This window comes from Fukomys damarensis, unplaced genomic scaffold (assembly GCF_012274545.1).
Source record: "Fukomys damarensis isolate Sample0158 unplaced genomic scaffold, DMR_v1.0_HiC HiC_scaffold_30, whole genome shotgun sequence".
NCBI lineage: Eukaryota > Metazoa > Chordata > Mammalia > Rodentia > Bathyergidae > Fukomys > Fukomys damarensis.
This window is the reverse complement of record NW_022900942.1, coordinates 58,492,344-58,501,120: the sequence shown is the minus strand read 5'-3', so window position 1 is coordinate 58,501,120 and position 8,777 is coordinate 58,492,344. Positions and strand designations below refer to the sequence as shown.

The following is an 8,777-nucleotide window of genomic DNA, read 5'->3' as shown; positions in this document are numbered from 1 at the left end:
ATATATATATATATACATACATATATGTAGCGTAACACACCAATGATCTATTCATTGATTACTTAATTATGTACTAATTAACACTCTTCTAGAGTAAGCAGATCTTGTGCCGTTAGTCTGTGCCCACCCCATCTGTTGAATTGAACTGGGTCCTGAGATATTTCAGATGTGTTCCCATGGGCACCCACTTATCTCCGTCAGTGGGAATTACATTCCTGCTGTGTAGCCCAGACCAAAAGAAACCAGCTTGATGCCAAGTGGACCTTGAACTGGAGACGTCACCCACAACTTCTGGCTTCATGTTTGTTTAGACATCAGAATAGTGTTCTGCTCTGAAGATGATCAAGGAGTTGGGAAATCTGTAATTGTCCTAATCGTTTATATGTTGGGATTTAGCATAGATTTAGTTTTGGTGGGGACATTTGACTGCTAAAAAGAAGTTTGAACGAGTGTTCTGGATGCTTCCCAGGATTCCAGCTTTGGTTTTTGACCTCCTTCCTGATGTGGCCTGAGCTGCTGCTGGTTTGATGAGGTCGCAAAAGGGAAATGTTAATTTGACTCCAAGGGACTCTGCAGTTGCACCCCTGCCCCTCTGGGACCATCTGTGGCTGTGGAGTTATTCATGCTCTGCTTAAGCATTTATTGGGTACCTATGTCTACTGGGTAATGTTCTAGTCGTTGAACAGGGATTTTAAAGAAGGAAAATCAAGGGGTCAATTAAACATGAATGATTAAATTAAAAGACGTATTACTATAAACGACCTGTTTCCAAGAACCCTCCTCTCTTTCACTTCCAGTACACTCCGCCCATTGTTCTGCCACTTCTTGAAGCAGCTCTGGAAGTCCTCTTTCCTAAGTGTCTTTACAAGGTGTGACTTCAGAAAGACAGAAAAGCTATGATAAGTGCTGCTTTTGCGCACCAGCTTACAAAAATGGAAGTTTATAAAAACATCACAGTGTGTCCTTGTCCGCCTTATTCACCATGCCTGGTACTGTGTGACTTCTGGCCGATCGCCAAAGTCAAAATGACCATGAATGGTAAATATTTGAAATCGATCAGTCTCTAGGTATTTAGATGTGACTGTTTCCAAATGTAGCAAAGCTGCCAAAGGCAGGAATATCAGGATGGCTTCCTGGAGCAGGTGGCACCGTGCTGAGGCCAGAATGAAGGTGGGCTTGGCACAGATGAAGAGGACGCTGCAGAGCCTTAGGCACCCTACGAGACCCCTTTCCCCAAGACCCCACCGAGGACGAGGCCAGCTGTTCCGTGGTGTCCCGCCCCTGTTCACCTTTTGATAAAGGGAATGTACACGGTGTCCAAGGAGAAACCGGCATTTTTATAAAGGCTTCCAGAAGAACTCCGATAGCTCAGGCCCCTGGTAGGACACAGGACAGATAAGAAAGAGGCATTAATCGTGGTTTCCCTAAGCTGCTGTTCAGTGTGGGCCAGGGTTAATCTGAAAGACTCAGGAAGTAAGGATTTATGAAACCCCGCCAATCTCACATTTGCTATAAGTAATCACATGCTGTTTCAGAGCTGTTGAAATCCTTTTCTGCAGAGGGCCCTTCAGGACGGACTGGAAACCAGAGAGACACCCGGGGAGCATTCAGTGCCGGGGTCCCTTACCAGGTGGGTGGCCTCCGAAGGTCCCTGAATAACAGCATGGATGTAGGCAGCCTGCCTGCTTTCCTGCTGGCTCTAATTAGTCAGCTCCTGGTTGACATCTGGCTGTCCTGGCCCTGCAGGAAGGGAGTGGGTTCACCTCTAGGTAGGGTTAAAGCTTGGGCCAAGGGCCCTCATTTTGCTTTCTGAGGAAGAGTCCATGTGGAGGTGGCTCGGAAGTCCTGAGCCTTTAAAGGCATTTTTCCCAAAGCCCCGGCAAGTCCATCCAGGGAATAAGATGGAAAGAAGAGCAATATCCCCAAGGTTCAGACCATTGTCAGGCAAGGGGACCTCTGGGTGAGTGAGTGGTGCTTGCCTATACTCCCAGTAACTCTGGGAGGCTGAGGCAGGAGGATAGCACTTCAAGCCTAGCCTGGGCAACTTAGACTCTGTCTCAAACTTTAAATAAAAACATGTGGAAGGTGCTGGCAGAGACCGTGTGCCCTCAGTCTCTAAGGAAGGGACTCAGCCCGCTCCCCAGGAGGCCCTGCAGGTACAGTCCTGCTGCACTGTTGTGCCATGCATGTTTACTTCACTACTGTTTGATGCCCCTTCTCCCCTGGAGCTGACCCTGCCGTCTGACTGGGAGCTCCTCTGTCCTGTGGCTCCTGCTGACTTCTTCCCTGGGCCCAGAGTTTGCTTCAGAGAATTCCTCCTCTGCTAAGACCCGAGCGTGAGAAACTCACCTCTGCTTGAGGCTCCTGCTGCCTTCGCCTTCATCCTCCATTCCTGCTCTGTCCCAGCCTTAGACACGGGCCCAGGCGCGGATTTCCTGCCGCCTTCCCACCTGGCTCGAGGAGGCTGTTAGGGAGAATACCTGAACTTGATTCTGCCCACCAGTCCCAAGCTCCTTGGATTTGCACTAGGTCTCAGGGCTCTTTTCTGTTCAGGATAGAGCTAGCCTTTTCATTCTGAGTGGTTCGTCCCTTCTAGTGTCCCCTTCCTCCCTCATTCTGCCTTGGCTTGGCCCCTACTTGTCATCTCTCCCCACCCCAAGAAGGACTCAGTGTGTTTTGTGGCAGTGTTCTTTGGTCCCACAAATCTTTCTGAATCCCAGCTTTTTAAAACCAATATACCTGCTCTTCCTGGTTCTTCTCTTCTGCACATTGGATCCATGTGCACCTCCAGGATGAGGCTGAGTGTAACTCATTGCATTACTACCACTCAGCCCACATCCCAAGACCAGCCTCTGGATTTCCTGACACCCAGAGAGGTCCCATAAACCGGGCAGATGCCTTCAGGGTGGCAGGGTGGCCGGGTGGCCTAGGCCTACGCCTGTCTAGTGACCTCCTCTGCAGTCCCCTTGCCATTTTTCTTTTCTTTACAGACAAAGGCTCACTTTGTTGCCCTACCTGGCCTCAAATTCCTAGGCTCCAGTGATCCTCCTGCCTCATCCTCCTGAGTAGCTGGGACTCCAGTTGTGTGCCACCGTATCCGACATCAGAGGAGTTTGAATTTGTTCAGAGGGGATCATGGTGCATCTTCCATCACCATGATGGGAAGGGAGTTTTGTCAGGTTAGCAGGGTGGCAGTGGACTACAGGGACGAATACCTGGCCACATAGCCAATCCTGCTAACAAGTCTGTCTGCTCTAAAGAGCTAGACACACTGAGTCAACCTCACACCTTGGCTTTCCAGAATTTGGCAAGTTTGGTGAGAACCCTTGAAATAAAAGTAAACTTGAAATCCTTGAAATAAAAGTAAAAGTAAACTGGAGGAAGCCAAGTGCTTTTTGTATTCTCTGTAAATATTTAGGCAGTCGCTTTCTTGACCCTCCTATAACAGTGTAGAAACAGATCTTATTTGAACAGGCCAATTGACAACTTGATATTTTTATTTTAATGTGATTCTTGCCTGACTCACGAGCAGGAAGCTAAAGCATAGCCAGATTAAAATCACTTTTGTAGCTTTTTAAAAATGTCTTTTAAACCCCTAACCATTCTTCCTTTTCTTTAAGACAATCTGATTTTCCTTCCTGTGTGAGGGAAACCCCTTGAGATCCCGGAAGAGCTTGACTTGCTCCAGTCTCTGGTACAGCTCCAGGGTAGCCGGAAGGAGGCTGGGTCCCCTTGCAGGAAGTAAGCCAGCCGCGTGCCCTTTGCCCCGAGACCCGGGGATGCCAGCCTCACTGTTCTGCCCAGCCAGCCTCCACGGACCCTGACAGGGATTCCATAGCTCTCCCCTGGCTTCGGTCCATGGGCTAACTAACCAGCAGCTGTTGCCAGGTGAACAAGTAAGGGCCTCGTTCGAGTTCATTAGCACCTGTGCTGCTGGGTGGAGCTTGAGAATCCCTGGAACCCAAGGAGTGCAGCTCTGAGCCCTCTTACCTGAGCCATCTCATCGTGGAGTAGGAAGTGACAGCTGTGCTTCCTCCCCAGGCTTGAGTATGGGACAGTTACCTTCCCACGTGGCCAGTCTGTCTTGACTCTTGCAAAAGGAGTGCCTGGGATCTTGGCTTTAAAGCTTGCCTGCTCGGGAACAGAGCTAGCAGAACTCAACTTGCTGAATGCAGAGAGCAAGACTGGGGTGCACGCAGCTTTTGGAGATGCAAAGGAAATGGGGTGGGATGCTACCGTAGATGTGCCTTGTGCTGCAGGGAAACCTAGGATTTGGTGAGGAGATAATATAATTGGACAGTGATCTGTAATTCTTAGCTTTATACACAGTTCTGCACTTTAGGGTTCCTTTTCACAGTAGACCTCCATAGTAAATCAGTTAATAAATGACAGATTTACCCTGCATGTTTTAGGACCACCTTTTCTGCATGATCTGAATGCTATTTTCAGAGCAAAAGAAGATATTTGTGATGGGGCGGGGTATGGGGACTACAGCATGGAGGGTTCCACCCAGAAAATATAAGATCTTACATTTTTCCTGGGCTCTGCTGGCCACCCTGTGGACCATAGATTATGGAGCGTGTCCACCCATCGCTGTGTAGAAAAACACTGAATGGGGGTTTGGGTCAATGCTGGGAAAAACCTTGAGTCCCCTCCTGTCTGAGGAAGGCACTGTTCACTTTAGTTAGCCTGCCTTGATTGAGTGCTTGCTGTTTGCCAGGCCTCTCCCTCCCTAGGGGGTGGGGTGGCCACAGTCCTGCCCTGCACAGCCCACTGTCTCACCTGCTTCCGCCTCACTGGGGGAGGGAGACTGGGCAGTGGGCAGCGGAGGCAAAAATGAAGCCCATAAATTACAAGCTTGTGGGTGTCTCGAGACTACACTCAAAATTTATTTTTACTGTGGGTTTTTTGTCATCATACCAACTGATTGAACAGATGTGAAGTCATCATGACCTCAGCTTGTCTGTCACCTGTGTGGTCGAGGTCTCTGGCACTCCTGCTTCCCACACCTGTGAGAGACAGCCATGCCCCACTCACAGCTGGGAAACTGACTTTTCCTGAGCTGAGAGATGGCTGGGCCCAGTGTACCCCCAGGTCCCTTCCTGCTCTCCAAACTGATGCTTTGCTCCCAGAGAAACAGAGCTAGGTGTTTATCACCTGATTCTTTACATAGCAAGCGACTATTCTAGACTTCCTCCATCGGCTTATACCTGGCCATTCCCTAGTCTCAGTTCTCTACCGTAGACAGCGAGTTTCCTTTCTTTTGGTTCTTAAATCTTGTAAGATTCTCCTTGCCGGATGCAGGAGACAAGGTGTTTCCTGGGGGCTGGCTAGGATCACTTCTGTCCCCATTGTGCTGATATGCAGCCAGGCCTCAGAGCACTGGTCCGACCCAACTTCCTCATTGCACTCCGAGGAATCAGACCTGGCCCAGGCTGCCTTCACCATGTCACAGTCCAAGCCTAACTCCTCCCCTGCCTGTCCTAGAGCTGTGATCAGCCTGCTCCATTGGACCCCAGGATGGCCCTGAGGTAGCAGAGCGGCCACGAGCCCCTTCTCTTCCCTGTTCAACATTCTGTGAGGTGCTCTACGTACCAGACTAAGGAGAGATGAGTTAGTTGCGTTGCGAAAGAGCCCAGGAAAGTGCCCCGCCCATCCACACACAGTCCCCACTTTGGCCCTGGCTCTCCTGTGTGCTCAGAACTGCTACCAACCAGGACATGGGCAGAGTGTTTGCTAGGAGGCAGCTGCTTTGGATGCCAGCCGCTCTGCCCAGATGTGGGGCTGCTGACCCTTTCTGGGTAGAGGGCACTTTAGAAATGCTGACCCTGTGTACTTGGAAGCAAGGAAGGAGGGCAAGCAGGCAGGCAAGCGCTTCCCGCGAGATGAGCTATTAGCCCTTAACAATGTCTGGGTTAATTGGGTTCACATCCATATATTCGGTTAAGGTACAAAGTCAAGACTTCTTGCTCCGACAGAGGCACACATTTGAAGCACATTGTTATAAAGCAAGTCTGTTGCTTTCAGGAGGCTGACACAAGAGCACTGAGTGTCAACCACACTGGCCTCCTCCTGTGGCCAGCATGGAAGGTCCTGACTTGTAGCTGGTGGAGCCCAAGTGTAGGCAGGATCTGGACACTTCATTGGGTGATGACAGCACGCAGTGCTTTTGCTTCGAGCCCTGCCAGTCTGTGTGGTTAATAAGGTGGTACACATGCTGTTTTGGTCCAAGGCTAAGCGTTCTTTATCAGATCATTAAAATCAGCAAGGCCTCTGCTCATTAAGTGTGACCTATGATACAGAAGTGGCCTAGCAGTGAGCTTAGGCCAGGAGGCAAATTGCAGGGTGAAAGTTCTGGTGAAGGTTGGCCGCCTGCCCGGGGCCTCCCCGGCCACCACAGGCTTCCTGAGGATAGAAGGTGAAAGATGGCGTCACCACGTACCTTGGAAGGGTCTGGCCAGGGGCTGAAGGGTAGGGTGAGTTCCATGAGTCACTGCCCAGTTTGCAGGGCACACGGTGGTACCTAGGAACGGGTCTTATTTTAGGTGGGAAGGGCAGACCCCACATCTGCTTGTCACAGTGGCTTCTCTATGACCAGTGGACCTTTCTGGGCTCTGTAGTTCCGTCTCAAAAAATATAGCCTGGCTGGCTCCTAAGCTATTGAAATTATTTTCTTACATTTCTGAAGGCTGGAAGTCTGAGTACCAGGGTGGTCTTGGGCTAGCAGGGCCCTCCTCCAGGTTACAGACTTCCTGACGTCCTCAGAGGGAGAAAGGGAGCTGGAAGTGCTAGGAAGTCCTTTTCGTAAGGTCCCTGATCCATTCTCGAGGGCCTCGTCACTTCCCAGGACATAGGAGTTCAGTACACGCATTTCGGGAAGGAAGGGACCATTTAGTTTATAAGAAGGAGTGTTTGAATCTTCACCTGTGCAACTCAGGAGGAAGACATCCAGTGTGCTGTCTTAACGAAAAAAAGTTCTTCTAATTGTATGGAAAAACATTTATCCTTATTTGGCAATTTTCCCAAAAAGCACTTTTCTTCTCCTAGTGTGGGAAGAGCTGGGTGCAGCTTTTTGATAGTGGTGTCGTCAGGTTTTGCGCCTTTGTGAGATGGGCTGATTCTCCTGGGTGACCCCTGCTCAGGATGTGGCCCAGCTGGGGGTGAGGGTGGGGGTGCAGGGCAGGGCTTCCCATGCTCCTGTGGGGTCCGGCTGGAGTTTCTCCAAGGAGGGTGGCCCCCAGGACGGTGGGGCTTGGAGGTCCCTGGTACACCGCTTAAGCATGAGCCCCATGAGGACAGGGGTGAACCCCGGTCAGCACTGTGTCCTGGCGGGCCAGGCTGGCCATCCCACTGGTGAGCAGTGGTGTGGAGAGGATGCACCTGCTGGGCTTCCCTGGGTGTGGGTGCATCTCGGCCGCCGCAGTAGCAACCTCAGGCCTCAAGCTGTGCAGTCTCCCACAATGCATCGCTTTACCAGGGTAAAAACATCAAATGATCTCTGGAGAGACAGGTGGTAAATATCATTGACATGGCTGCTCTGTCATGGTGGGAGACAGGTAGCAGTGAAGGGAAGGTGGGGGCGGTCAGTGCACCAGCGACTTGGGCCTCCCTGAGTGCACTGTCACAGACAAGTGTAGAGGTCTGGGTAGAACCAGATACAGGTGTGGAAGGTGTGCTCGCTTCGGCAGCACATACACAGGTGTGGTAGGAGCGCAGGTCTCAGTACAAGGCATTTTGGGTGACCCTGCTGGGGCTGGGCCTGAAGGAGAGAGGGAACCAGGACAGTCAGCCTGGTCCCCGTCGTTGAACTGGGTGCAGGCCCCACCACAGCCCCAAAGGGAGCGATGAGCAGTTCCCTTTCGTTAACAATCACTGCATGGCAAGGGACTTTGTACCTAACTGATGCATAACTACTCCCATTTTCCCATTTTATAGACAGAGAAATTGAGGCTCAAGGATCACAGAGCTTTCTAAGGCCTCAAAGCTGTAGCATCTTGGCATGGCCCTTGTGGAGTTGCACAGCTCTGTATATGGCACACAAGGCATCTGTTGTACCAGCCAGCCTGGCACCTGGGGCTTACTTTCCAGCTCTTTGATTTCAGAGGGGCTACTCCTTGGCTGAGGGTGCAGGTGCTGCAGGCGCTGTCACAGGGCACTTGGCCGGCCGAGCCCCTGGAGTTACAGTGCTGCCTGCAATGTCCCGTTCACTAGTGAGTCGGCTGCCTTTAAAGTCAGCCTCTCTACGTCGTTCCCTGGTAAGGTCCGTGCCCTCCCCATAGCTCTGGCCGACTCCTGGAGACCCGGCGGCACCTCGCAAAGGGAAATTCGGTGTTGGTCAGTCAGAGTGGACCTGCGGTCCTGCAGGAGGCCCAGCCCTTCCTGCAGCAGTAGCGGTGACGTTGGAGGATGCGTGGTGTACACATGGAAGAGTGAGCATCTGAGAAAAGAGATCAGAGAGGTGAAGGCGGCGGCGGAGGAAGGAGTGAGGAATATTGACAAAGGATTGGATATGGAAAAGATTACGAAAGGCTCTTAGAAAATTGATGAATTCCTTGAATTGTTTGTGAAAACGACCTTTCTGATTGTCTTATAAGAAGCACAGAAAGTTTCAGGGTACCTGCCGAAGTACACTCTGAAGCCCCCGCAAAAAAAAGTTGTTTCATTTTTTGTTCTTTAGGACAATCTAATTTGTAGTTGAGTTGCCTGTTTTTAACCTAAATTTTGCTAAGTACAATAGAAAATTGACTTTTATCTTTTTTTTTTTTTTTTTTTTTAAG

At 50.7% G+C, this 8,777-nt stretch overlaps 1 protein-coding gene across 1 annotated transcript in view; it reads left to right on the top strand.

Moving 5' to 3' along the window:
- Cables1 (Cdk5 and Abl enzyme substrate 1) overlaps positions 1-8,777 on the top strand; it is a 72,104-nt gene that overhangs the window by 7,482 nt on the left and 55,845 nt on the right. The gene's annotated exons all lie outside the window — the stretch shown is intronic.